A 25,181-nucleotide genomic window follows, 5' to 3' on the forward strand; every position below is an offset into this window, starting at 1 on the left:
TACTAGATATAGATGAAGGATTTGAATAGACATTTTTCCAAAAAGTTGTAAATGGCAAATAAGTACATAAAAAGATATTCACTTTGTTAGTTATTAGAGAAATACAAATCAAAACCACAATAAAGTAACATTTGTGCTCCTGCCCTATTGTTAAGTCATCTGATTTTTGTGACCCTGTGGACTGTAGCCCACCAGGCTCCTCTGTCCATGCAATTTTCCAGCCAAGAATACTGGAGTGGGTTGCCATTTCCTCCTTGAGGGGAACTTCCCAGCCCAGGGATCAAACCCACATCTTCTCTGTCTCCTGCACTAGCAGGAAAATTCTTTAATACTGAGCCATCTGGGAAGCCCTTAAGGTATCATTACAAACCCACTAAGATAATTACAAGTAAAAAGTCAAATAATAACAAGTATTCTTGATGTTGTGGAGAAATTGGAGTCCTCACACATTGCTGACATATAAATGTATATATGTAAATAAATATAAATGGTATCATCCACTTTGGAAAACAGTTTGAAAGATTCTCTAAATGATAAACTGCTACTGCTAAGTCACTTCAGTTATGTCCGACTCTGTGCGACCCCATAGATGGCAGCCCACCAGGCTCCCCCGTCCCTGGGATTCTCCAGGCAAGAACACTGGAGTGGGTTGCCATTTCCTTCTCCAATGCATGAAAGTGAAAAGCGAAAGTGAAGTCATTCAGTCGTGTCCGACTCTTAGCGACCCCATGGACTGCAGCCTACCAGGCTCCTCCATCCATGGGATTTTCCAGGCAAGAGTACTGGAGTGGGGTGCCTTTGCCTTCTCCAAAATGATAAACAGAATTATCATATGGTCTTACACTTGTACCACTAGGGCTATATTCATGACAAATAAAAACATAAGTTCACAAGAACTTGTACATAAATGTTTATATCATGGCTGCATTTCTTTCTGGGAGCTGTAGGAGGAAATCCATTTCCTTGCCTTTTCCACATTCTAAAGCCTTCTTGCATTACAGATATCACCACCATCTTCAAAGCCAGCAATGGCTAGTAGAGTCTTTGTCACATCATATCATTCAGATTCTTACTCTCCTGCCTCACTTTCTCACTTATCTTAACCCTACGATTACACTGGACCCACCTGAATAATCCAGGATAACCCCCACTATCTTAAACTCACCTCATTGACAGTTTAATTCTCCTATACCATGTAATATAAGATATTCACAGTTTTGGGAGATTAAAACATGAATATATTTAGGGGATAATTATCAGGCTTACCACAAATGACTCTTTTTTTAAATTAATTATTTTACCATTTTTAAAATTGGTTAATTTTAAATTAAATTCTACAGATATTACTAAATGAAAATGACCATTAATGTTTTCCTATGTATTCAATGTATTCAAATAATGGGAGAGGTAAACTTTTTAATTTTAAAATAGAAATGCTAAAATATACATTTTAATACCAGGATACCAAGTGTTATTTTGCCTACTAAAAATGACCAAGAATATATTTTTAACAAAAATTCAGCATCCATTTTGTTGCTTAGAGGCATAGAATTTTGACTGTGATGATATATGCCATGCATTCATGCATGGTTATTCACTCAGTTCTGCTTGACTCTTTTACAACCTCATGGACTGTAATCCGTCTGGCTCCTCTGTCTATGGAATTCTCCAGGCAAAAATACTGGAATGGGTAGTCATTCAGTTCTTTAGGGGATATTCCCGACCTAGGGATCAAACCCAGGTCTCCTGCATTGCAGGTGGATTCTCTATTCTGAGTCACCAGGGAAGCCCTATATGCTATGCATGGAACAGTGTTTTTTGCATTTGTATAAGTGCAAATCATCCCCATGTTAAATCATTAAATTTATAATTTATACCCCAAAACACTGTTTTCTAATGCTTATTTTACTTTAAATGGTGCTCTTAAAAAAATCTAGGAAACAATATTTCCTGTTAAGAAAGTGGGTCACAGGCATATGTGATTAGCAATTTTAGGTAATTTACAGCTAGAAGTTCAGACTGATCTTAATACTGTCTCATAAAAAGTAATCTGAAAATTAACAAAAAATTACCTGGAGAAAAACATGTACTCATGAAAAGCAGGATTGATTTGAACTAACCCCAAAGAAAGGCAATAAAGTGTTAGAACAGGCAGAAGCAAGGCAGAGAAGCAAAAAGCAACTGGATGGGAGTGGGGTTGTCTGTGGCTCATGAGAATTAAATAGATGTAGATAGGTAGGATGGGTATGTGCAAGAGTGAAGAGAAAGATTTGACCACCTGGCAGATATAAGTATTTAAACACTTGCTTTATTTTAATGACATCACAGTTAAGCAGAAGATAAAACTGTAATTCTTTAAGATTTTACACAAGTTGATAATCAGATCAGTGGAATACCAAAGATCAGTTAGAGCTGATCAGCTGCTGTAAGGTCTATGCAAAAACACACGTTCTTAGAATTACGGTGTTTCTTGCTTTCAGATCTATACCTATCCATTCTCTTCCACTGTTTACTTCAGCAAATTAACCCAAAGACAGGAAAGCAAAATGCTGTCTCCTCCTCACCAAATCTTCCCACAGACCTGGGGAAAAGATGCTCTCAAGTTATAAAAGATGCTCTCAATATTATCTTCAACTCTGTTAATGACACTGAACTCAGAATGGAAAAGGATACTGGTTCATTGTGGAATATTTTTAAACCTATATATTCAGATATACTTTGTTTTTATGGAGTTCTAATATCACTTGTAGTTTAAAATAGTATCATCTTATAATACAACATATGTAGTCTATGCTGTATTAGTTAGTTAAATTACTGTATCACACATTTTCATATTTTCCAGTCTTTATTGTGTTTTCCTGGCATTTTATATATTGTTTTTTCAGTTCTTAGATGTTCTGCTTCAAGTAATTTATTGATTCATTTGTAATGCATTTAAAATATGAACTGAGTCTTCACAATGAACCAGGTATTATTTTAAATCCTTAAATTAACAAGGTCGGTAGACATGTATTTTTCTTTCAAGGAGCCCGAGTTCTTATGTTACATGAGAGCCAGGGAATGGATTTTGATCCCAATTTGTTTTCTTATATTTTTTTTTTCAAGGATTTCTAATTTTTACACAGAAACATTTTATCTTAGAATCCTATTTTGTTCTTTAAAATGCTTTCTTTGATTCTAGTGTTTTATTTTCTATTTTTGGTATAATTTCTTAAATTTAATGTAGTTTTATACTGTCATGTATAAAAGCTGTAAAAAGATTACTCAGAATTATCAAAATGTATTTTCATGTGTAAAGTCACAAATATTTGGCTGGTCAAAAAGTTTGTTTGAGTTTTTCCATAAGATGTTACGGAAAAGCCTTTGTAGCCAACACAAAATATTGTAATCACTTTTTATAATCAAAACTTTTGATTAGTTCCTTCATCCAACAAATATGTATTGAATACTATTTACAAGTCAGAAACTGAGGAGTATTCATCAATGTAGAAAAACAGCTAGTCTTTTTGACTTTGGCCTATGCAAAACTTTCATTCTAGAAGATGTAGAGAAAGGCAAATGGGGCTCAGAGACAGAAAATTATGTAATTTTACTATAATAAATATAGTTTGGATTTACTGGGTGTAACAGTAGCACCTAAAATAAATATCTAACATAAATATGGAATAACATAGAAAGTGTGTCATTAGAGTATTTTTTGCATGACTTTTATTTTTGTTTTGATGCTTTTTTAATGTAGCATTTACAAAAATGTGGAAGTAGGACTTACAGGAAAGATGCTTTATATATATGTATAAAATATATATATATATAAGTACAATTATGTATATGTATGCTGCTGCTGCTGCTAAGTCGCTTCAGTCGTGTCTGACTCTGTGCGACCCCATAGATGGCAGCCCACCAGGCTCCCCTGTCCCTGGGATTCTCCAGGCAAGAACACTGGGGTGGGTTGCCATTTCCTTCTCCAATGCATGAAAGTGAAAAGTGAAAGTGAAGTCGCTCAGTTGTGTCCTTCTCTTAGCGACCCCATGGACTACAGCCAGTATAATTCATATAGGATAATTCTTCAAAAGGAACAATTATATATGTACATGTATATATACCATATACATATATAATTGTTCCTTTTGAAGAATTGTACTTTTTTAATTTGTTCACTAAAAATTTTTATTTCTCTAGCAGAGAGTAGACTATTTAGTAAATACATAGTGGAAGAAAGGGCTTCCCAGGTGGCCCACTGGTTAAGAATCTGCCTGCCAAACAGGAGACGTAGGTTTGATCCCTGGGTTGGAAATGCCCTGTAGAAGGAAATGGTAACCCACTCCAGTATTCTGGCCTGGAAAATCCCATGGACAGATGATGCTTGTGGGCTACAGTCCATGGTGTAGCAAAGAGTCAGACACAACTTAGCAACTAAGCAACAACAGTGAAAGAAAACAGATACATACACACTATATACCTTAATAAAATTCATAATCAAAATGATTGCTTAAATTACCTCACTTGAGTGTACATATGTCACTTATTCACTAAATAACTATGTAGGTATGCACCCATGAAATTAAAAGAACTTTGATTCTTGGAAGAAAATCTATGGCAAACCTAGACAGTGTATTGAAAAGCAGAGACATTACTTTGCTGACAAAGTTGCATTTAGTCAAAGCTATGGTTTTCTAGTAGTCATGTATGGATGTGAAAGTTGCACCATAAAGAAGGCTGAGCACCAAAGAATTGATGCTTTTGAACTGTGTGGTTGAAGAAGACTCTTGAGAGTCCCTTGGACAGCAAGGAGATCAAACCAGTCAATCCTAAAGGAAATCAACCCTGAATATTCATTGGAAAGACTGATGCTGAAGCTGAAGCTCCACTATTTGGCCACCTGGTAGAAAGAGCTGTCATTAGAAAAGAGCTGGATGCTGGGAAGATCGAAGGCAGGAGAAGGGGACAACAGAGGATGAGATGGTTAGTTGGCATGACTGACTCAATGGACATGAGTTTGAGCAAGCATCAGGAGATGGTGATGGACAGGGAATACTGGCATGCTGCAGTTCATGGGATCCCAAAGAGTCAGACATGACTGAGTGACTGAAAATGACAAATATATTAGAATTTATTGTGTATAAAATACCACATTGAATAGACATGTTAGAAATAAGCAAAATTATTCTTTAGATAAGCATACTTCTTTATTTAGAAAATAAAAATTACGTTCTTTTTTTAAAGGAATTAGTCAACTAATTTGTCATGAAATACACCTATCCTGAGTTTTTCTAGCTTACAAATTGATTGCTGTTGTGTATTTTTATATTGCTGCAAAAATTCAATAATAATCATCCTTCTTTGCTGTATTGATGCCTATGCCATTTCCGAATTCACATATATTTTTATCGTAAGTGTATAGAAACAGAAAAAGCCCAGCAGCAATACTAAATTTTTAACAGCTATTTCAGTACTCATTTACAAACGTATTACATTTCTTGTGTTCTACATGATTAAAAATTATGACTATATCCTTGAATAAACAAAGTAAATAAGTAAAGAGGATGTGTCACCTGTCAGTGACACGAAACAAAGTCAAGGGCACACTCATGATGCATGTAGAAGTCAATATGATCTGATGGTCTCCCAGTGAGATGCATGTGAAGTCCATACTAATTAACCTATAAATCAGACTGATGCTTGAGTTTATTTGGGCCAGAAAGACTACCTACTGTCAAGCAATCAAGCAATACCTCTTTAATTGCAATTTATTCCAACAACCACACTTTATTGATCCTAGCATACACTTATGCCACAGCAGTATCATTATTCAACTTTATTTTAACAGCTTCGAAAGGTTAGAAAGTTAGAAACCACAGTGAAAGAGACCATTAACATGTTGAGTTGCTAACATTGCTTCATGCTCTATGTTGAGCAATGTCAACTATATTTATGAAATTATATGATAAGACAAGGAAAAGGGACTAATATTTAATAGGCACCTAAAATACCTATTGTTTTTTTATAATAAATATTACTTTTTAGTCACCAAAAAAAGCAAACACAACAAAAAGCACATAAAATCAGGGAGGATCAATATTGTTATTTGCATTTTACAGATAAGTTGCAGTTTAGAAAGTGTGTTAGTCACTCAGTCATGATCGATGTTTTGTGACCCCATGGTCTGTCCATGGAATTCTCTAGGCAAGAATACTGGAGTGGGTTGCTTTTCCCTTCTCCAGGGGATCTTCCCACCCAGGGAACAAACCCAGATCTCCTGCATTGCAGTCAGTTTCTTTACCATCTGAGCTACCAGGGAAGCCCAAAGTTGCAACTTAGAGGTAGAGTGAATTTCCTAGAACTTCATTGTTCAAATGTTCAAATCATCTCTCTCACTACAAAGCACATGTTTAATTTCTTATATAATTTCTTCCAATATTTTTGCACACTGACCATTCTATGATATGGTCTTCATCATGACACACTCTAAGTGATATTTAAGTGTGCAGACAGCTCATCTACATGAATTTTGTAGCTAATATGATTTTTAAAACATAAAACATCAGTGTATGATCATTCTTATTTGTCAGTTGTAACCCCATTTATAATCCAAGTTATCATTTTTCCTGAATTTAAATATTCAGATCAGATCAGATCAGTTGCTCAGTCGTGTCCAACTCTTTGTGACCCCATGAATCGCAGGCCGCCAGGCCGCCCTGTCCATCACCAACTCCTGGAGTTCACTCAGCCTCACATCCATCGAGTCAGTGATGCCATCCAGCCATCTCATCCTCTGTCGTCCCCTTCTCCTCTTGCCCCCAATCCCTCCCAGCATCAGAGTCTTTTCCAATGAGTCAACTCTTCACATGAGGTGGCCAAAGTACGGAGTTTCAGCTTTAGCATCATTCCTTCCAAAGAAATCCCAGGGCTGATCTCCTTCAGAATGGACTGGTTCGATCTCCTTGCAGTCCAAGGGACTTTCAAGAGTCTTCTCCAACACCACAGTTCAAAAGCATCGATTCTTCGGCGCTCAGCCTTCTTCACAGTCCAACTCTCACATCCATACATGACCACAGGAAAAACCATAGCCTTGACTAGACGAAACTTTGTTGGCAGAGTAATGTCTCTGCTTTTGAATATGCTATCTAGGTTGGTCATAACTTTCCATCCAAGGAGTAAGCGTCTTTTAATTTCATGGCTGCAGTCACTATCTGCAGTGATTTTGGAGCCCAGAAAAATAAAGTCTGACACTGTTTCCACTGTTTCCCCATCTATTTCCCATGAATTGATGGGACCGGATGCCATAATCTTCATTTTCTGAATGTTGAGCTTTAAGCCAACTTTTTCACTCTCCAATTTCACATTCATCAAGAGGTTTTTGAGTTCCTCTTCACTTTCTGCCATAAGGGTGGTGTCATCTGCATATGTGAGGTTATTGATATTTCTCCTGGCAATCTTGATTCCAGCTTGTGTTTCTTCCAGTCTAGCATTTCTCATGATGTACTCTGTATATAAGTTAAATAAACAGGGTGACAATATACAGCCTTGACGAACTCCTTTTCCTATTTGGAACCAGTCTGTTGTTCCATGTCCAGTTCTAACTGTTGCTTCCTGAACTGCATAAAGGTTTCTCAAGAGGCAGGTCAGGTGGTCTGGTATTCCCATCTCTTTCAGAATTGTCCACAGTTTATTTGATCCACACAGTCAAAGGCTTTGGCATACTCAATAAAGCAGAAATAGATGTTTTTCTGGAACTCTCTTGCTTTTTCCATGATCCAGCAGATGTTGGCAATTTGATCTCTGGTTCCTCTGCCTTTTCTAAAAGCAGCTTGAACATCAGGAAGTTCACGGTTCACATATTGCTGAAGCCTGGCTTGGAGAATTTTGAGCATTACTTTACTAGCGTGTGAGATGAGTGCAATTGTGCAGTAGTTTGAGCATTCTTTGGCATTGCCCTTCTTTGGGATTGGAATGAAAACTGAGCTTTCCAGTCCTGTGGCCACTGCTGAGTTTTCCAAATTTGCTGGCATATTGAGTGCAGCACTTTCACAGCATCTTTCAGGATTTTGGATAGCTCAACTGGAATTCCATCACCTCCACTAGCTTTGTTCGTAGTGATGCTTTCCAAGGCCCACTTGACTTCACATTCCGGGATGTCTGGCTCTAGGTCAGTGATCACACCATCATGATTATCTGGGTCATGAAGATCTTTTTTGTACAGTTCTTCTGTGTAGTCTTGCCATCTCTTCTTAATATTTTCTGCTGCTGTTAGGTCCATACCATTTCTGTCCTTTATCGAGCTCATCTTTGCATGAAATGTTCCTTTGGTATCTCTGATTTTCTTGAAGAGATCTCTAGTCTTTCCCATTCTGTTGTTTTCCTCTATTTCTTTGCATTGATCACTGAAGAAGGCTTTCTTATCTCTTGCTATTTTTTGGAACTCTGCATTCAGATGTTTATATCTTTCCTTTTCTCCTTTGCTTTTTGCTTCTCTTCTTTTCACAGCTATTTGTAAGGCCTCCCCAGACAGCCATTTTGCTTTTTTGCAATTATTTTACATGGGGATGGTCTTGATCCCTGTCTCCTGTACAATGTCACGAACCTCATTCCATAGTTCATCACACACTCTATCTATCAGATCTAGGCCCTTAAATCTATTTCTCATTTCCACTGTATAATCATAAGGGATTTGATTTAGGTCATACCTGAATGGTCTAGTGGTTTCCCCTACTTTCTTCAATTTAAATCTGAATTTGGCAATAAGGAGTTCATGGTCTGAGCCACAGTCAGCTCCTGGTCTTGTTTTTGCTGACTGTGTAGAGCTTCTCCATCTTTGGCTGCAAAGAATATAATCAGTCTGATTTCGGTGTTGACCATCTGGTGATGTACATGTATAGAGTCTTCTCTTGTGTTGTTGGAAGAGGGTGTTTGTTATGACCAGTGCATTTTCTTGGCAAAACTATTAGAATTTAAATATTAGAGTTGTAAAATTTCAGTTTGGAATTTTTAGCTCTTTAGATAATGTATGCAACATGTCTAGTAAAAAACCTTTTAGAGTTTCAGTGAATCTTTAGGAAATATTTGGTGAGTATAAAGATAGCTTAAAGTTTGACCTTTCACTTATTTCCCCTCAACTTAAAAGGCTATCTGACTTAATTGAATATTGATAATTAAAACATGCATATATTTCAGATGTATAAATTAATGATTTGATATATGTATACATTGTGCAATATTCACTACAATTCAGCTAATTAACATATTTATTTCTTCATATGGGTGATTACCATTGTTTTTGAGGAGGAAGGAGCAAGAAATTTAAGATTTACTCTTTAAACAAATGTCAAATGTAACAAATTTAAAGTGTATAATACAATACTGTTAACTATAGTCACATTGTAAACCTTAGATCTCCAGAACGTTTTTATATTTCATGACTAAAGTACATATTCTTTGACCAGTAGAATACATATCTTATTCTCCCTAACTAATTATAACCACAGTAGTGCTCTCTGTTTTTATGAAATTGACATTTCAGATTCCACCTATGATTGAGAATATGCAATATTTGCTTTTCTGCATCTGGCTTATTTCACTTATCATATTTTTCAGGTTCATCCATGTTGTCTCAAATGACAGGATCTCCTTTTTTTAAGGCTGATTAATATTCTAGAGAGAGTGTGTGTATGTATGTGTGTGTAGTCAAATATATAGCCACATTTTCTTTATCCATTCATCAACAAACATTTGGAAATGTAAATTGATACAGCCATTTTGGGAAAACACTGGATTTTCCTTAAAATATTAAAAATATAAATATCCTTTGATCCAATAATCTCATTTATGGATATATATTCAAAAGATATGAAACCAATATCTCAAAGATATTTCTCATTTCAGCATTATTTACAATAGCAAAGATGTGGAAACAGCCTAAATATCCTCCATGGATGAATGGATAAAGTTTGTCATATCTTATACATGCTTTCTGAGTTGATGTTTTTATAAACCAAATTATCACAATTCTTCATGAATCCTCTGTAAATCATTGACCAGATTTAAGCCTTACAGGAAGAGACCAAAAAGTGGAGACTCTAGACTTCCAAAGTAGCTCTACTTTTAATGCTTCTATTTGTTATGCTTCCATAAAATTTCATTCACAGAATAAATAAGCCAATATACTTTAAAGTGTAGTTTAAAATCATGGATCTAGTCCAATGTCCTCATTTTCACAGGTGAAGAAATGAAGATTCAGAGAAGTAAAGGACCTGTGTCAAAGTCACAGTGCTAGTAAGTAATATCTACAAATCTAGAGTCATATGTGTCACACTGTTTGACCTGAGTTCTATCTATTGCATGACAATTTTTTATTTTTCAGCTAAGATTCAGTGTTAAAAGTCTGTGTAAAACTCTATTTCCATTCCTGACATATGCTTACTGGCACTAATTGCTTGTGATCTGTGTTCAGTTCTACTACACACTTTGGAAGACATGTAGAAACGGAGTTACAGGACGTTCCTTTTAAAAAGAGACGGTGTGAATCATGAGATGGTGTCCCAACAGAAAGATGTCATTCATTTCAGGCCTTGCCATGTCCTTGGTGCTTAATAAGAATCATTACATTTTATTTTCAAAAAATTCTGTAAGGTTTTGATACATAACTTAGAAATAAACTAAAGCTTTAAGATGTTTGATAGTTTTCCCAAGTACATAGAGCTATTTAATGTCAGAGCTGGTTTCAAATCAAAATCTGACTTCAAAGTTGCCCACTTATTGTATTGTACAATTCTGTAATTAAAGACAAACATTAATACAACTAATACATAATTCCAGATCAGTGTGATATACACTAGTATGATATAATGTCAAGAGAAAACTAAGCAATAAAAGATCAACTTGAGTTGACAGTGTATAAAGATAGATATTTTCTTGGTATTGACTCCAAGCTAGTGATTTTTTGAAGATTTATTACTATGAAGACATTATGTATAATAATATCTGTAAATGAGTGGGGAAATATTGGCTACATATACATAATGACATTACAGTTGGAGATTGCTAATTTGTCAAATAAAGTAGAATAAGAATTTCAAAAAAAGGAGGCTTTATTTTATCTGTTGGAATATGAATGAATTATTGAAGAAAACAAATGACATTTTGAATTCGATGGGGTATAGATGTGTGAGGATAGATGAAATCATCCATCCTCAACAGGAAGTGTAAGAAACATGGAGGTGGAAATAAATAGGGACATTTGGCAATAGGGGAGATTGAATCCTCAAATATGATAAGAGTGAGGTGTTATTTCAAAAGGTTGAACTGGGATTCTTTGGTGAAAGTTTTGAAACCTGATCTCAAAAATTATATTTTACTATATAAATGAAAAATGGATATTTTAGGTGCTTGTTATTATTATTTGTTTATTGCTATAATCTGTGCAACTCTATAATCAGAGCTGTGTCTTAGAAAAACTATGACAGCATTATGATAGTCTACATAGATGAAAAATCAGAAGTGAGGATACCAAGTAGCTGGTGTGCCAAAAATGAGGTCAAACACTCCTTCTTGATTTGTATCTGTTTTGTCTGTAAAAGATGGTGACATCCCGCCTTCCCAGTAGCTGAATCACTCAGATTTCTATGGTAACTTTGAGGAGGAAATATTACTGATCTCATATCCCAGGCCTTAGCTCAGTTTGCCTCAAAGAAACATAAAATTCCATAGATCCAATATCCTATTTTCTTCCATTTGTCTTTTTCTAATAAATATTCATTGGATGAATAAATAAATCCCTTTTCAATCTGCTTGAAAATCACTGTTATGTAGAGGAGACGATAGATGCCATGATAGTTTTATTATCCTGGAAGCCTACTTCTTCCTAGAGAAGTCCTTCTGACTTCCCTTGTGCTTTACCTTAAAATTTGCACTCCAGTTGGAGGAAGGGAAAAAGTAAGGGATACTTGTTTTTTCATGAGAGGCATAAATTAATATGAAGTAGCTGTGCTAGTCTAAAAATTTTGCCCAGACAATGAAGGAACGCCAAAAAATTGAAAAAAAACCTTCATGCAAATTAAGAATCATTGATTCCTATAGATCAACCACTTGGTTTTAACATCTAAATAAAGAGGAAAGAGCCTTAAAAGCCCTCTGCTCTAAGGTTAGCTAAAGGATGTAGGACAACAGCTCTTAATTTGGATTTCATTTTCAACTTCTAGCACTCTGCTCATTTTGAAAACCTTCTTGCTCCGGGAATTGTATGCATCCATTAGTGAGGCTGACCAACACCACACATAATGTCCTGCTGTTTCTTAACTGTGATCCCACAAGTAATGATACTGCTATGCTTTCTTCTTGCTTAGTTGAATTCATCATAGAATTGAAACTTTCTTTAGATTTTTTTTTTTTTTTTGTCTTGTGGATTGCATTTTTTATTCCAGGCTCCCTTTAAGTATGTGCTTCATTTAACTTATATCTATTCGTCTTATAAGCAATACATCTACTAAATTTATTCCTTCTGTATTGAATCTCTGGTTTCCTTTGTTAGAAAAAAACATGGGCTACTCCATACATGGGCTGTCCTTCTCAAAGGCAGTACCTTTGCCTTTAGAAAACTTTTTACCAAGCTGATATATATTAACATTTCTGTACTTCTAAGAAAGCAGCACTTTGATGTAGGTGCTATTCAAGTAAACTCTATGTATAAGGTTTGACATTTTGTTTGGTCAGGTATTTGAAATGAAAAGGTAAATTAGAGTTTTAGGTGTGAAAGTAACAATAGAAGTACACCTTTTCCAGTAGAGGTGGTAAAAGTCAAAATAGGCCAAACGTGTGAGGTCTGGTGTGAGCTCTGAATATCTATATCCTTCTGTCTGATACACATAAATTTTATTTGTGGAGTGAATATGTACCTTATTGGCTTGTAACTGACAGTTCTTTGGTCTTTCCAATTGTCTATTTGTGAAAGTACTCTAATCCATCAGTTAAAGGTGACATAGGATTGGATAGAAATCTGTCATTTGATTTTATGTCTCAATAGTCAGTCCTCTGCTTGCTTAAATGTCACACATTAGGCAAAATGGTGAGTTTGCACAAGGACTGAGTTGGAACACCCCAAGTGATTCCTGGTAGCCACTTGTTCTGAGAAGTGGAGATAAATGTGGCATACTCAGCTTTGTTTCTTGGCTATAATATTGCCAGCAAGACCCAGTGGCATTCTATTTATAATTTTTGTTTATACATTCTAAATTGGTCTTTGAACTAAAACTAGAATGAAATTCATATTACAGAGATGCAACTTGCTTCGTAACTCTTTAATCTTTGGTATAGGGAAATGAGAGAAAACATTTGCTTAGTTTTCCAACAGGATAACTTAATAAATGTAGTGCTAAGATAATTTTAAAGAAGAAGGATTATTGAAAATGTATTTGAGCAAAACATAGAACAGTTTATTATGAGAGGTAGTTTGGAACAGAGATCAAGATTATAGATCCTGGCGAAACATAATATGTGTGAACTAATGGATTCCACCATTGTTATTTGTATAACCTTGCAAAGGTTTTCAAATGGTCAGATGTTTGTAACAGGGGTATGCTTCTTGCTATGATTTATTAGGATTAGCAAACCACTTCAGAGTAAACTTGACATAAAATAATGTAGAATCCCTATGGCAAGTGAAGTTCCATTGACCTAAGGGCAGACTGAATTGGAGTAACTCTTTTAGCAGTCTTTGCTGGGACTGAGTGATCTTCATAGTATCCTGGTGTGTGCCATGGAAGTGACAGGCCTTAATTAAAAAGGCTGAGTTTAATATCCTTCCTTAAGATTTTACCTTTTATAATGGCAGTGAATGTTATCTTTTCCCCAGCCTCTCCAGATTCTCACACCCCTCAAAAATGAAATTGGAAAGCAGCCGATTCCACTTCGTCAGGGCAGCCAATTAAATGGCAGAGGGTGTCTGTTTCTGTGTCATTTTCAGAAACAATTGTATCATTAAATCGCTGAAATTGTAGTGTCAGCAGGAAAGAGAGCAAATAGCTGCCAAAGGGAGGAAAAAATATGAACAATACAGCTACTTTGATGTCTTCCTGCCTTCCTTTCCAGTGTCTATTGCTGAACAAGCTACAAACAAAACGTGAGGGAGCAAAGGCTCCTGCCAATGAGCCTGGGTGGCTCTCACCTCCCTTTCTGGGAGGCTTGCTCACAGATTTCTTCCGCTCCCACTTGACACCTTAGGCGGACCACACTAACCAGTGTTTCAGAACACAACACCCACACCCTGCCTCTGCTCCTCTCCAATTACTGTTCACGTGCAAAATACACTTTCTCATCTCCTTTTAAAAAATGTATTCATTTATTTATTCAACAAATAACTATGAAGCTACTACCTTGTGCTAGGCACAGTCCCAGACTAACTGTACATCAGTGAACAAGACAGACAAACATCCCTGCCTTTAAGGAGATTACTTGGAGGTGATAGAAATAGACAGTAAATTATTTGCATTGTTGTTGTTGCTGTTCAGACACTCTGTCATGGCTGTTTGCAGCCCTGTGGAGTGCAGCACGCCAGGCTTCCCTGTCCATCACCAGCTCCTGGAGCGTGCTCAAACTCATGTCCATCGAGTCGGTGATGCCATCCAACCATCTTGTCCTCTTTGCATTGTAAATCTGTTAATTATGTGGTTGGGTAAGAGGAATCAAAGCCAGGGGACTATAGTTTCTAATAGGATAGTCAGAAATTGGGAGAAGGTATTTTATGCTGTTAAGAGAGGCACAGAGAATAGTGATTGTAATAACACCCACTCTTTTTGGGGGACTGCTGGGGTTCTTAACCCTTCCAGCTCTGTCACTTCCTCATTGTGATACCTTCTTTATTTCTCCAGGTCTCAGTTTCCTCATCTCTAAAATGGGGTGGTATTAAAACCTATTGAATCTCATTGTATGCAAAGGATTTAGAATATAAACACTGTACATATTACATAGTGCATGTAGTAAGTCCTTAGTAAATATATAAATTCATTATTATGTTCTGAAAAGAGTCTGTACCTCAATTTAGAGACATCTAAGTGTGAAAACTCAAGGACATTTCTCACTAATCTGATCCTCATTTGTATGATCAGGAAAATTAATATAATTCCTATCATTTACAGCTGTTGTCAGGATTATAAGAACTTTCATATTATGTGTTCACAGGCGATCTTTGTTAAATATCACACCCTTTCCTCTTCTAGATGCAGCTGAAATGCTTTGATGTATTCTCATTATCCGACCAGTGAAAATGTTGTCTCCTGGTGTCACTTACATGGTACTTATTACATACAAGCTTGTGCTATATTGCATTTCCTCTTTTCTAAAACATTATGGATGATAAGGTGCACCTATTGATTTAATAGCAGCTTTTCAAGGGGAAGAAAAGAAACACTCCCACATTAAAGGCACCCATCAATTAAATTATGTGCCTTGATTTTAAACATATTTAAATGTGAAAAATAAGTGGGTCATAGAATCAAGGAAATGCCTTAGTTTCTGTTTATCTGTCTCATTGCTGCTGCTGTGTGATTAACTACTCAGATACTATGTAATTCTTTGTAGCCTTCTCTTTGCTTAACCTACTACCTTGTACATTTCAAGAACTCAATACAATATTTCCTAGATAACTGCATAACTCCTTGAACAAAAGAACTTGTATAAGTTTATACATCAAATGAAAACTGATCATGTTATTTTTAAGTAGGGGACATTTCTTCATTCAAAATTGTATAAAATTGAAAGGATATTGTGTGGTAGTTTTTTTTGGAGGAGGGGATGCAACATGCATGAAGAATCTTTGTTTCTACAGATTGTATGAATTGTTAGGTAGGCCTCCTTTTGAGTGCTAATTAGAGAAATTCGATTTGGACTAGGGAGCCAAAAAGAGAATTTTTCTATAAGGATACAGGATTCTAGCATAGAACTCAAGAACAGGAATGCAGATGCAACTCTGACCACTTCACTTCTAGCACCAATTGCTTCATGAATCATATTTTACTGCTAATAAACCACTCTTTCCTGAGGGGCATAACACAGCTTGAAGTTAAGGAATTCAGACACAGAGATGGTTTCCCTCGGTGCTTTGGTATCAAAGCTTTCACCTGTACCACTTTATCAGTTGGAGACGATTCAAGTAACTGGCGGAGAAGGCAATGGCACCCCACTCCAGTACTCTTGCCTGGAAAATCCCACGGACGGAGGAGCCTGGTAGGCTGCAGTCCATAGGGTCGAGAAGAGTCGGACTGAGCGACTTCACTTTCAATTTTCACTTTCATGCATTGGAGAAGGAAATGGCAACCCACTCCAGTGTTCTTGCCTGGGGAATCCCAGGGATGGCGAAGCCTGGTAGGCTGCCGTCTATGGGGTTGCACAGAGTCAGACACAACTGAAGCGACGCAGCAGCAGCAGCAGCAGCAAGTAACTGGGACTGGCCTCTCGTCCTTAAACCCTTAGCTCCTTCTGGCTAGTCAGGTTCCTGCTGCTGCTGCTGTTGCTACTAAGTCGCTTCAGTTGTATCCAACTCTGTGAGACCCCATAGACAGCAGCCCACCAGGCTCCCCCGTCCCTGGGATTCTCCAGGCAAGAGCACTGGAGTGGGTTGCCATTTCCTTTTCCAATGCATGAAATTGAAAAGTGAAATTGAAGTCGCTCAGTCGTGTCCAACTCTTCACGACCCCATGGACTGCAGCCCACCAGGCTCCTCCGTCCATGGGATTTTCCAGGCAAGAGTACTGGAGTGGAGCGCCATTGGCTTCTCCGCAGTCTCCTGCTAGTCAAAGTCTTTTCAAAGCCATTCAAGCTTCCTTTGCTGCTGGACCCAACATCAATGCCATATGATTTCAGTTTTTGTTATAATAGCACTCACCTTCTAGACCCATTTCAGAGAATCAGATTACTGTGATGTGAAATATGGAATATATTATAGGAATTTTTATGGAGTTGTGGCAGCTGAGGGGGATACTAGGCCACTGCTTCTTCATCTAATGTTGAGCTTAAAGTTGCTGTGAGTTGCTTAGGCTATGAAGTGGAAGAGAGCAAGGATAAAACTGGAATCCATGAGGATAAAGGGGGACCCAGGGAGATAAACTGGAACTCAGCTCCAATCTGCCCCTTACCAACTCTAACACTGATGATAAGTATGACCTACTGGAGAAGTAGGCAGCTTCACCAGAGGCCCACACATGCGTTTAACCTCAGAGAAGCTGAAGGAAGAGAATCAACAGAAGCTGAAGGAACTGCAAGCATAGGTGCTGCCCTATGCCAGTGAGGTAAGTCAGCAGGCAGACCAGGGCACATGCTCCAGGGTCTGACTTCCTACACCCACCTTTGGAGAGAAAACGGGTTCTCACTTTTCTGCTTGCCAAGTAGCATGCAGGTTTCTTTTGTGGCCTAACTGGAAACCATGCACAGAATGAATTGTGAGAAATGTAGTTTCAGTTTAGCTAAGGTAACACAGTAAAATATACCATATGCAGTGTGTATCAAGCCTTTGAAATATTCATTTCCATTGACTATAAAATAAGCTTTTGAAGATACAGAAACCCCATATGGCCAAAAAAAAAAAAAAAAAAAAAAACCTGGTTGCTATAAAGATACAAGGTTCCTAAAATATATTCTAAAAAACCAAGATCGGGAATGTAAATATGGTTCAGGAATGTAATTTAGTGGGAATATATGTCATAAGCACTCTCTCTTTCTCTGCTCTTTGTTACTGCTTTTTTTCTGTTGTTTGTTTTATTTATCCTTCTGACACCACTCAGGTTTCCTCTGTACACTCAATCTGCGTGTTGGAATATACGAACATTAGTTCTTGAGATTTGCATAGTGGAACCATTCAGAGAAGATTAAGGTCATTCTCTAAGTCCCAATTAAATTTTCTCAGAGAACATTCAAGTTTACTGTGACAGAGGGCAAGTTCATCTTATACAAATGACAGTTGCCACTTCAAATATATGGATGAAATAAGGAAATGGCAATTTGCGGGGGGGAGGGCACACGATTGCAGTTCAGTAGATGTCTGCTGCTGCTACTGCTGAGTCACTTCAGTCCTGTCTGACTCTGTGAGACCCCATAGATGGCAGCCCACCAGGCTCCCCCGTCCCTGGGATTCTCCAGGCAAGAACACCGGAATGGGTTGCCATTTCCTTCTCCAATGCATGAAAGTGAAAAGTGAAAGTGAAGTCACTCAGTCGTGTCTGACTCTTCACGACCCCATGGACTACAGCCCACCAGGCTTCTCTGTCCTTGGGATTTTCCAGGCAATAGTACTGGAGTGGGGTGCCAATTGCCTTCTCCGTCTAATGGGGTCCAATTTTTGTCATTGATTCACTGATCTGAAATTACAGATATGTACATGGAGTCATTTTTCTGTATTATTTAAAATATCAAAAACATAGAAAATGTGAATTTCCAAGTCATTGAAGTAAATTGTTGTGCCTTATGACAGACTACTTTGTGTACATAAAATGATTATGAAGTTTTAAAGGATGTAAAAGTATGTAGCATTACATTAAATGCAAAAGGTATACAAAATAGGATTTTCAGTGTAAACTACTATGTCAGAATATCAGTATAGTAGCTGTCCCCTTATTGTAAGATTAGAAGTGTCATTATTCTCTATTCTATTTTTTTCTAACTTTTATACAGTAAACATATACACTTCTACAATTTAAAAACATTCCTATAAAAGTTTCACCACAAGACTTTGTGTGCAAAGTACTTATTAAGCTGTTTTCCCTGGAAAGAGACAAGAATGATCTAATTAACCTGCCCATCAGGAATTCAAGTAGAAAGTATTCATGGACATATTCTATGATCTTTGCTATCCAAGGACATCACAAATGGCTATTTTAAAACATATAATAGCATTTTAAAGATTTATTCCAAAATAGTAATACCACTCTCAATTAATCCTAATTTCTTGAAATATGCACATTAAAAACAAATCTTTTAAGCCCTATTTCACTCTCTTGAAATAAGTCATGCATTGCCCAAATAGCAAAGAGGGCAGTCACAACTAAAGGAAGTTTAACTGAACCAGATAAAAGCAATGTGACCATTAATTCCAATATATTAGGAATATATATTCCAATATATTTGAATATCCATATATTCAAATGTTGTGAATTTATTATTTACCACAAACGTGAGATTAATAAAATATGGCTTTGTTTTATCATCAGAAAGCAAGAATACAACTAAAAAAATGAATACAACCTACATTTTCCACACTGCAGTAATATTCTTTAGAAGCTAGAAAATAACTCAAGCTATGTTAATGAAGATGCAAAACAACCAGCCTGGTCTGAGAGCTTATATCTACATGCCATTTTGTCAGATTTGGGAGAGAGTGGGATGTCGTAAAACAAAAAGAAGCCATGCCCTAATTTTAAAGTTCTGATTAGTTGATCCTCTGTCTTTGTATTATCTTTCTCTGTTCAATTAGATCACAATTTTTACTGCATAGGATTGAATCTACCCCATATGTAGACTGAAACTCAAAGAACATACAATCAAGTATTTTTTTTCAGATGTATAGCATGCTAAAGCCTTGCCTCCAGCAAGTCATTCAAAGTCTCATAGGAAAACTCTTGATACTGGCTATGTTGACTTGATCCTAAAGAGACAAAGAGGCCTTGCATAAAGGAATTTTTGTTCTACTCTGTACACATTTCTAAGTTGCCTAACAAGTTCCTTTGGGCAAAGGAAAGTATATAGTAGATATATGTCAGTGTGTGTGTGTGTGTGTGTGTGTGTGTGATGTGTATTTTTAAAAATGGATTCTTCTATTGAAGTTTGCAAAAACCTCTTACATCCCATCTTTACTGCAACTCTCTCTCCTTTTCTTTTTTTCCTAATTGTGCAATCTCATGAAAAGCATTTTAGAGTACTAGGTTTAATTCAATAGCCATCATCATGAAAAAAAAAAAAAAAAGGAAAGCTGGGTTTGTATCTCAATGCTGCTACTGCTGCTGCTGCTAAGTTGCTTCAGTTGTGTCTGACTCTGTGCGACCCCATAGACGGCAGCACACCAGGTTCCCCTGTCCCTGGGATTCTCCAGGCAAGAATACTGGAGTTGGTTGCCATTTCCTTCTCCATGTGTCTCAATAGTTAATAATATAGTATACTGGAATGGCTCCAGGCTAGATGAGTCACTGATTAAAATGTTTGGCTCTCAAAATTATTTAGGATTCCTATTTTTTCCCCTATTCCCTGCAGGGCCAATTAAATAAAGTGTTTCTTTTTGTTTAAGGTTGTTTTGCTTTTAAAATGAAAGCTAATCTTCAGAGACAGATAGCATATCTCAGGGGCATATAGTCCTCTCCCTTTCTTGTCTATCCCAACCTGGCAGCAGAAACATTTTATCCAAACTCCAGAAATTGTGGCAGCAGTGTAATATGTTTCCTGTTGCAAGCCCAAAAGAGTCATTTTTCCAAGTGATATCCAAGTGTGGGTTTGGGTCACTGCAGAAACCAGAGACCACCAGACAGTGATTACAATGGGCCCTCTTGACAATTAGGTATTGGTTTGAGCCCTAGGTATTAATGTATTGACATAAAGAAAAGAAATAAAAATATGATTTCCTTGTATATCTTTCTCAGAAAAATTTTGTGAAGGGGAAAATTAGTTTCAAAAGCATCTTTTGTAAATCTCCTAAGGTTTTACCAATGGGATGCTTTTGTTCTTCAAGTTTAAGTTTTAATACAGAATCACTTTATTCAAGAAAACTAGGTTGTCCAGGAAGTGTTCCATGAAACCATTGTCCTGATGTAGAAAATTCAAAAGGCTAGTGCAAAATTGAGAGTTGATTTGTTGAAATCTACCTAGTACATGTAAATATAACCTGAAAAGAATCCCAATTATCATAAACATTTAGGACATGATACAAAGTAATATGTAGAACCATGTACATTATTAATCATTTATCTCACAGCCATGAATTAGCCCACTGAGTGATATGTGATCTGGCTGGCTGTTTCAGATAAATCAACTTTTATGAGAAAAGTATTTTACTTTAGGGGAAAGGATCACATTATCTCTAAATAAAAATGTCTTTGAACTCTATTATCTACTAGTATGTATGTATTGAAGAATAGTAACATGTTATCATATATAATCGCAGTAATACATTTATATAATATGTGTAATATACATACTACATAAATATGCACAAATATACTTATGTCTCTGTACTTAGATTTCTAAATGGCTGAGTCAGCATGGAGAGACTCTTTTGGACATTAGCATTTTACCTGAATTATCTGACAACTTTTATTAAGGAACACAAATATCACTGACTCTGGCTGATAGCTTTTCTCATGTGGCCTAAGATTTTGAAATTTTTCCAGCCAAACATGGAAGGTACGTTTTTCATTTTACTTTGTGCTTTTAGCTAGAGAAATGATGAAATTTATAGGAAGTGAAGAAATATACCTTATAATTAATCAGTGAATCAAAATTTAGGTTTGGGAGAACTGTTCTTTTTGGATATTTGTTCTGATAGTTTCCTCAAAGGGAAAACACAGTTACCTGAAAGTACTTTCTGTTTGTTGCATTAAAAATATTACTACCTACTAGGTTGTGAATTTTTTAATTTGCTTCTCCTATTTAAACTAATGAAAAAATACACTTACTATTTTGTGAGAGTGGTACCTGACATTGATATTCTAACAATCAATATTTTATACAGATCAAATTCTTCCTTTAGTCATTATTCCAAAAAATCAGGTAACATTTACTAATTATTATTGAACATGAGATTAATCCCATAGGATGAAAAAAATTTACTCTGCCTGGAGCTTTGGTTGTTTCAAAAAGTTTGGTTATTGTTTGCTGCTTAAAAAAAAAAAATAATGGAGTAAACCTAATTTAGTGTTGTTTATGAGAATAATAGGGTTAAAAATCATATATAATGTAAAAATAATAAAGTATTTTACTATATATTTACTCAGAATTCATCTTCTCAGAAAACAACAAGAATTATGGTCAGGATAGAATTTACAGGCCTGAATAGGTAGGTACAACAAAATTTTTGAATATTTTCACATATTATATTTGCATCTCAAAATGTGGCTAGTGATACTAAGTATTAGCATCACCTGAGAACTTGTTTTATTTTCAGAATCTCAGTTCCTCCCCACCCCCCATGAAATCATAATCTGCATTTCAACAAGACTATCCTGTGATTCAATACCTTTAAGAAACATTGCTCTAGAACACCTGTCTCTCTGCATCGCCCAAAGGAATGGGTCTGGAGCAAGGAAAGGGCACCTATTTGGAATCTAGAGCCACGCTGGTGTAAATATCAACTCGAACACATAGCATCTGAATGACACGTCATTGATGTCAGTCTATTTCACAAAATGTATCAATAGCAATAACCACCGAAAAAGATTTTTTTTAGCCTCATTGAAGTACATAACCAAATAGTATTCACATATTAAAAATATGGAAATTGATATAATTTGAAACTTAGATTTGTTGTTTTTTTAAGTTGGACATTTTATTATTGAATTATTTCAACAGTTTTGAGTAGGCTACATGCAGGTTTCTAGCAGCAAATTTTGTAGTTAGTGAGGCTTTAGGAATACATGAACCGTGAACTTCCAGATGTTCAAGTTGGTTTTAGAAAAGGCAGAGGAACCAGAGATCAAATTGCCAACATCCGCTGGATCATAGAAAAAGGAAGAGAGTTCCAGGAAAACATCTATTTCTGCTTTATTGATTATGCCAAAGCCTTTGATTGTGTGGATCACAATAAATTGTGGAAAATTCTTAAAGAGATGGGAATACCAGACCACCTGATCTGCCTCTTGAGAAACCTATATGCAGGTCAGGAAGCAACAATTAGAACCAGACATGGAACAACAGACTGGTTCCAAATAGGAAAAGGAGTACGTCAAGGCTGTATATTGTCACCCTGCTTATTTAACTTATATGCAGAGTACATCATGAGAAACGCTGGGCTAGAAGAAGCACAAGCTGGGATCAAGATTGCTGGGAGAAATATCAATAACCTCAGATATGCAGATGACACCACCCTTATTGCAGAAAGTGAAGAGAAACTAAAAAGCCTCTTGATGAAAGTGAAAGAAGAGAGTAAAAAATCTGGCTTAAAACTCAACATTCATAATACTAAGATCATGGCATCTGGTCCCATTGCTTCATGGGAAATAGATGGGGAAACAGTGGAAACAGTGTCAGACTTTATTTTTTTGGGCTCCAAAATCACTGCAGATGGTGATTGCAGCCATGAAATTAAAAGATGCTTAACTCCTTAGAAGGAAAGTTATGACCAACATAGTTAGCATATTCAAAAGCAGAGACATTATTTTGTTCTATGGACCAACAAAGATCCATCTAGTCAAGACTATGGGTTTTCCTGTGGTCATGTATGGATGTGAGAGTTGAACTGTGAAGAAAGCTGAGTGCCAAAGAATTGATGCTTTTGAACTGTGGTGTTTGAGAAGACTCTTGAGAGTCCCTTGGACAGCAAGGAGATCCAACCAGTCCATTCTAAAGGAGATCAGACCTGGGTGTTCTTTGGAAGGACTGATGCTAAAGCTGAAACTCCAGTACTTTGGCCACCTCATGTGAAGAGTTGACTCATTGGAAAAGACTCTGATGCTGGGAGGGATTGGGGGCAAGAGGAGAAGGGGACGACAGAGGATGAGATGGCTGGATGGTATCACTGACTCGATGGGCATGAGTTTGAGTGAAATCTGGAAGTTGGTGATGGACAGGGGGGCCTGGTGTGCTGAAGTGCATGGGGTCGTAAAGAGTTGGACATGGCTAAGTGACTGAAGTGAACTGAGGCATCATTATTGGTATAGTATTTCAAAAGTTTGGAATACAAGTTATGTTTTCAAAGACTAATAATGGTCAGAGAAAGACACTGAGTGCTGCTTTGAATCCAGGGATTCTCAGAAGAGGTATCCTTGATCCTCACAGCAGATTCTATCTCAGAAAATGTGCTCCATTTGGTGGAATATGGGAATATGGGAAGTATGATTAGAAAACCATTGGAGTGAACGGCACTGTCTAACTAAATAGCCTGATCTGGTCAATTATGGAATCAGTGAAGTGATTACTGTCTCAGAAATTCTATGTGTCTATTTAATAATGCTAATATTATCAACAATAATAGCCTATTAGCCAGGAAGAAAGTGTACCTTGTCTCTGATTCTTTTCTTGCTATGAAATCTATTCATTTATCAATGAATTTTTGAAATTAAAAATGAACATTTCCTAAACCTGAAATGATAAAAATCACTGCTTAAACTACAATCAAGGAGGCATTTTGTTTCAACTATTAAAAGGGGTTATCCTAGTATCTAATAACTGAATATTCATCTGATAAGGAACTGTATGGTGATTTAAAAAAAAAAAAAAAGAATTGTGCTTTGTGAATGTTGTATTCCTTCTCTTTAGAGAAGGGTTGATCACGTAGCAGGCTTATAATAGAGCTTTCATACTTTACCCTAAAATTCTAAGAAAATGAGAGAGGAGGTATTAATATTTATCCAAAGATTGTTTTGTTTATAGAAAGACATGAATCAATACATCTACCCATTTAAACATTCTAGTTCTGCTAACTTAATATAAAAAAGGCAATCATCCAATTTGTTTTGAATTTCTCTTAAATTCACAGTAGCACATTCCTAGGATGATTTCTTTTACCTTAGAGAATATTTGTTATGGATCTGTGCCCCTAAATACAGTCTTAAAATCACTTTTTCATGCTAGTTAGCTGCACTGGTCACTTGTAAACATGCGTGTTCTTTCTACTTTTCAATTTATGTAAAATGAGCATAATTAGTGTACTATATTTCTATATTAAAATAGATAAACTCCATCTCAAATATAGGACTTCCCTGGTGGCTCAGATGGTAAAGTGTCTGCCTACAGTGTGGGAACCCAGGTTCAATCCCTGGGTTGGGAAGATCTCCTGGAGAAGGAAATGGCAACCCGCTCCAGTATTATTGCCTGGAGAATCCCCATGGACAGAGAAGCCTGGTAGGCTATAGTCCATGGGGTCGCAAAGAGTTGGACATGACTGAGTGACTTCACTTTCATCTCAAATTTATATATTTCACCAAACAAAATATAAGATCAGAACTGAATAATTACTGTTAATTAAATTGTTGACATTTATCATTATCAGTATTAAATTGCTA

General features: G+C 36.5%; 1 protein-coding gene across 1 annotated transcript in view; it reads left to right on the forward strand.

Annotated features, from left to right (window-relative positions):
* PTPRD (protein tyrosine phosphatase receptor type D) overlaps positions 1–25,181 on the forward strand; it is a 2,533,682-nt gene that overhangs the window by 310,416 nt on the left and 2,198,085 nt on the right. The window contains exon 3 of the mRNA XM_086415146.1: positions 10,215–10,269. The gene's annotated coding sequence lies outside the window, so the exon portion shown is untranslated. The remainder of the gene's footprint in view (positions 1–10,214; positions 10,270–25,181) is intronic.

The sequence above is a fragment of the Bos grunniens genome, chromosome 8 (assembly GCF_055505025.1).
Source record: "Bos grunniens cultivar Pamir isolate PY7600 chromosome 8, Bosgru_T2T1.0, whole genome shotgun sequence".
NCBI classification, from domain to species: Eukaryota; Metazoa; Chordata; class Mammalia; order Artiodactyla; family Bovidae; genus Bos; species Bos grunniens.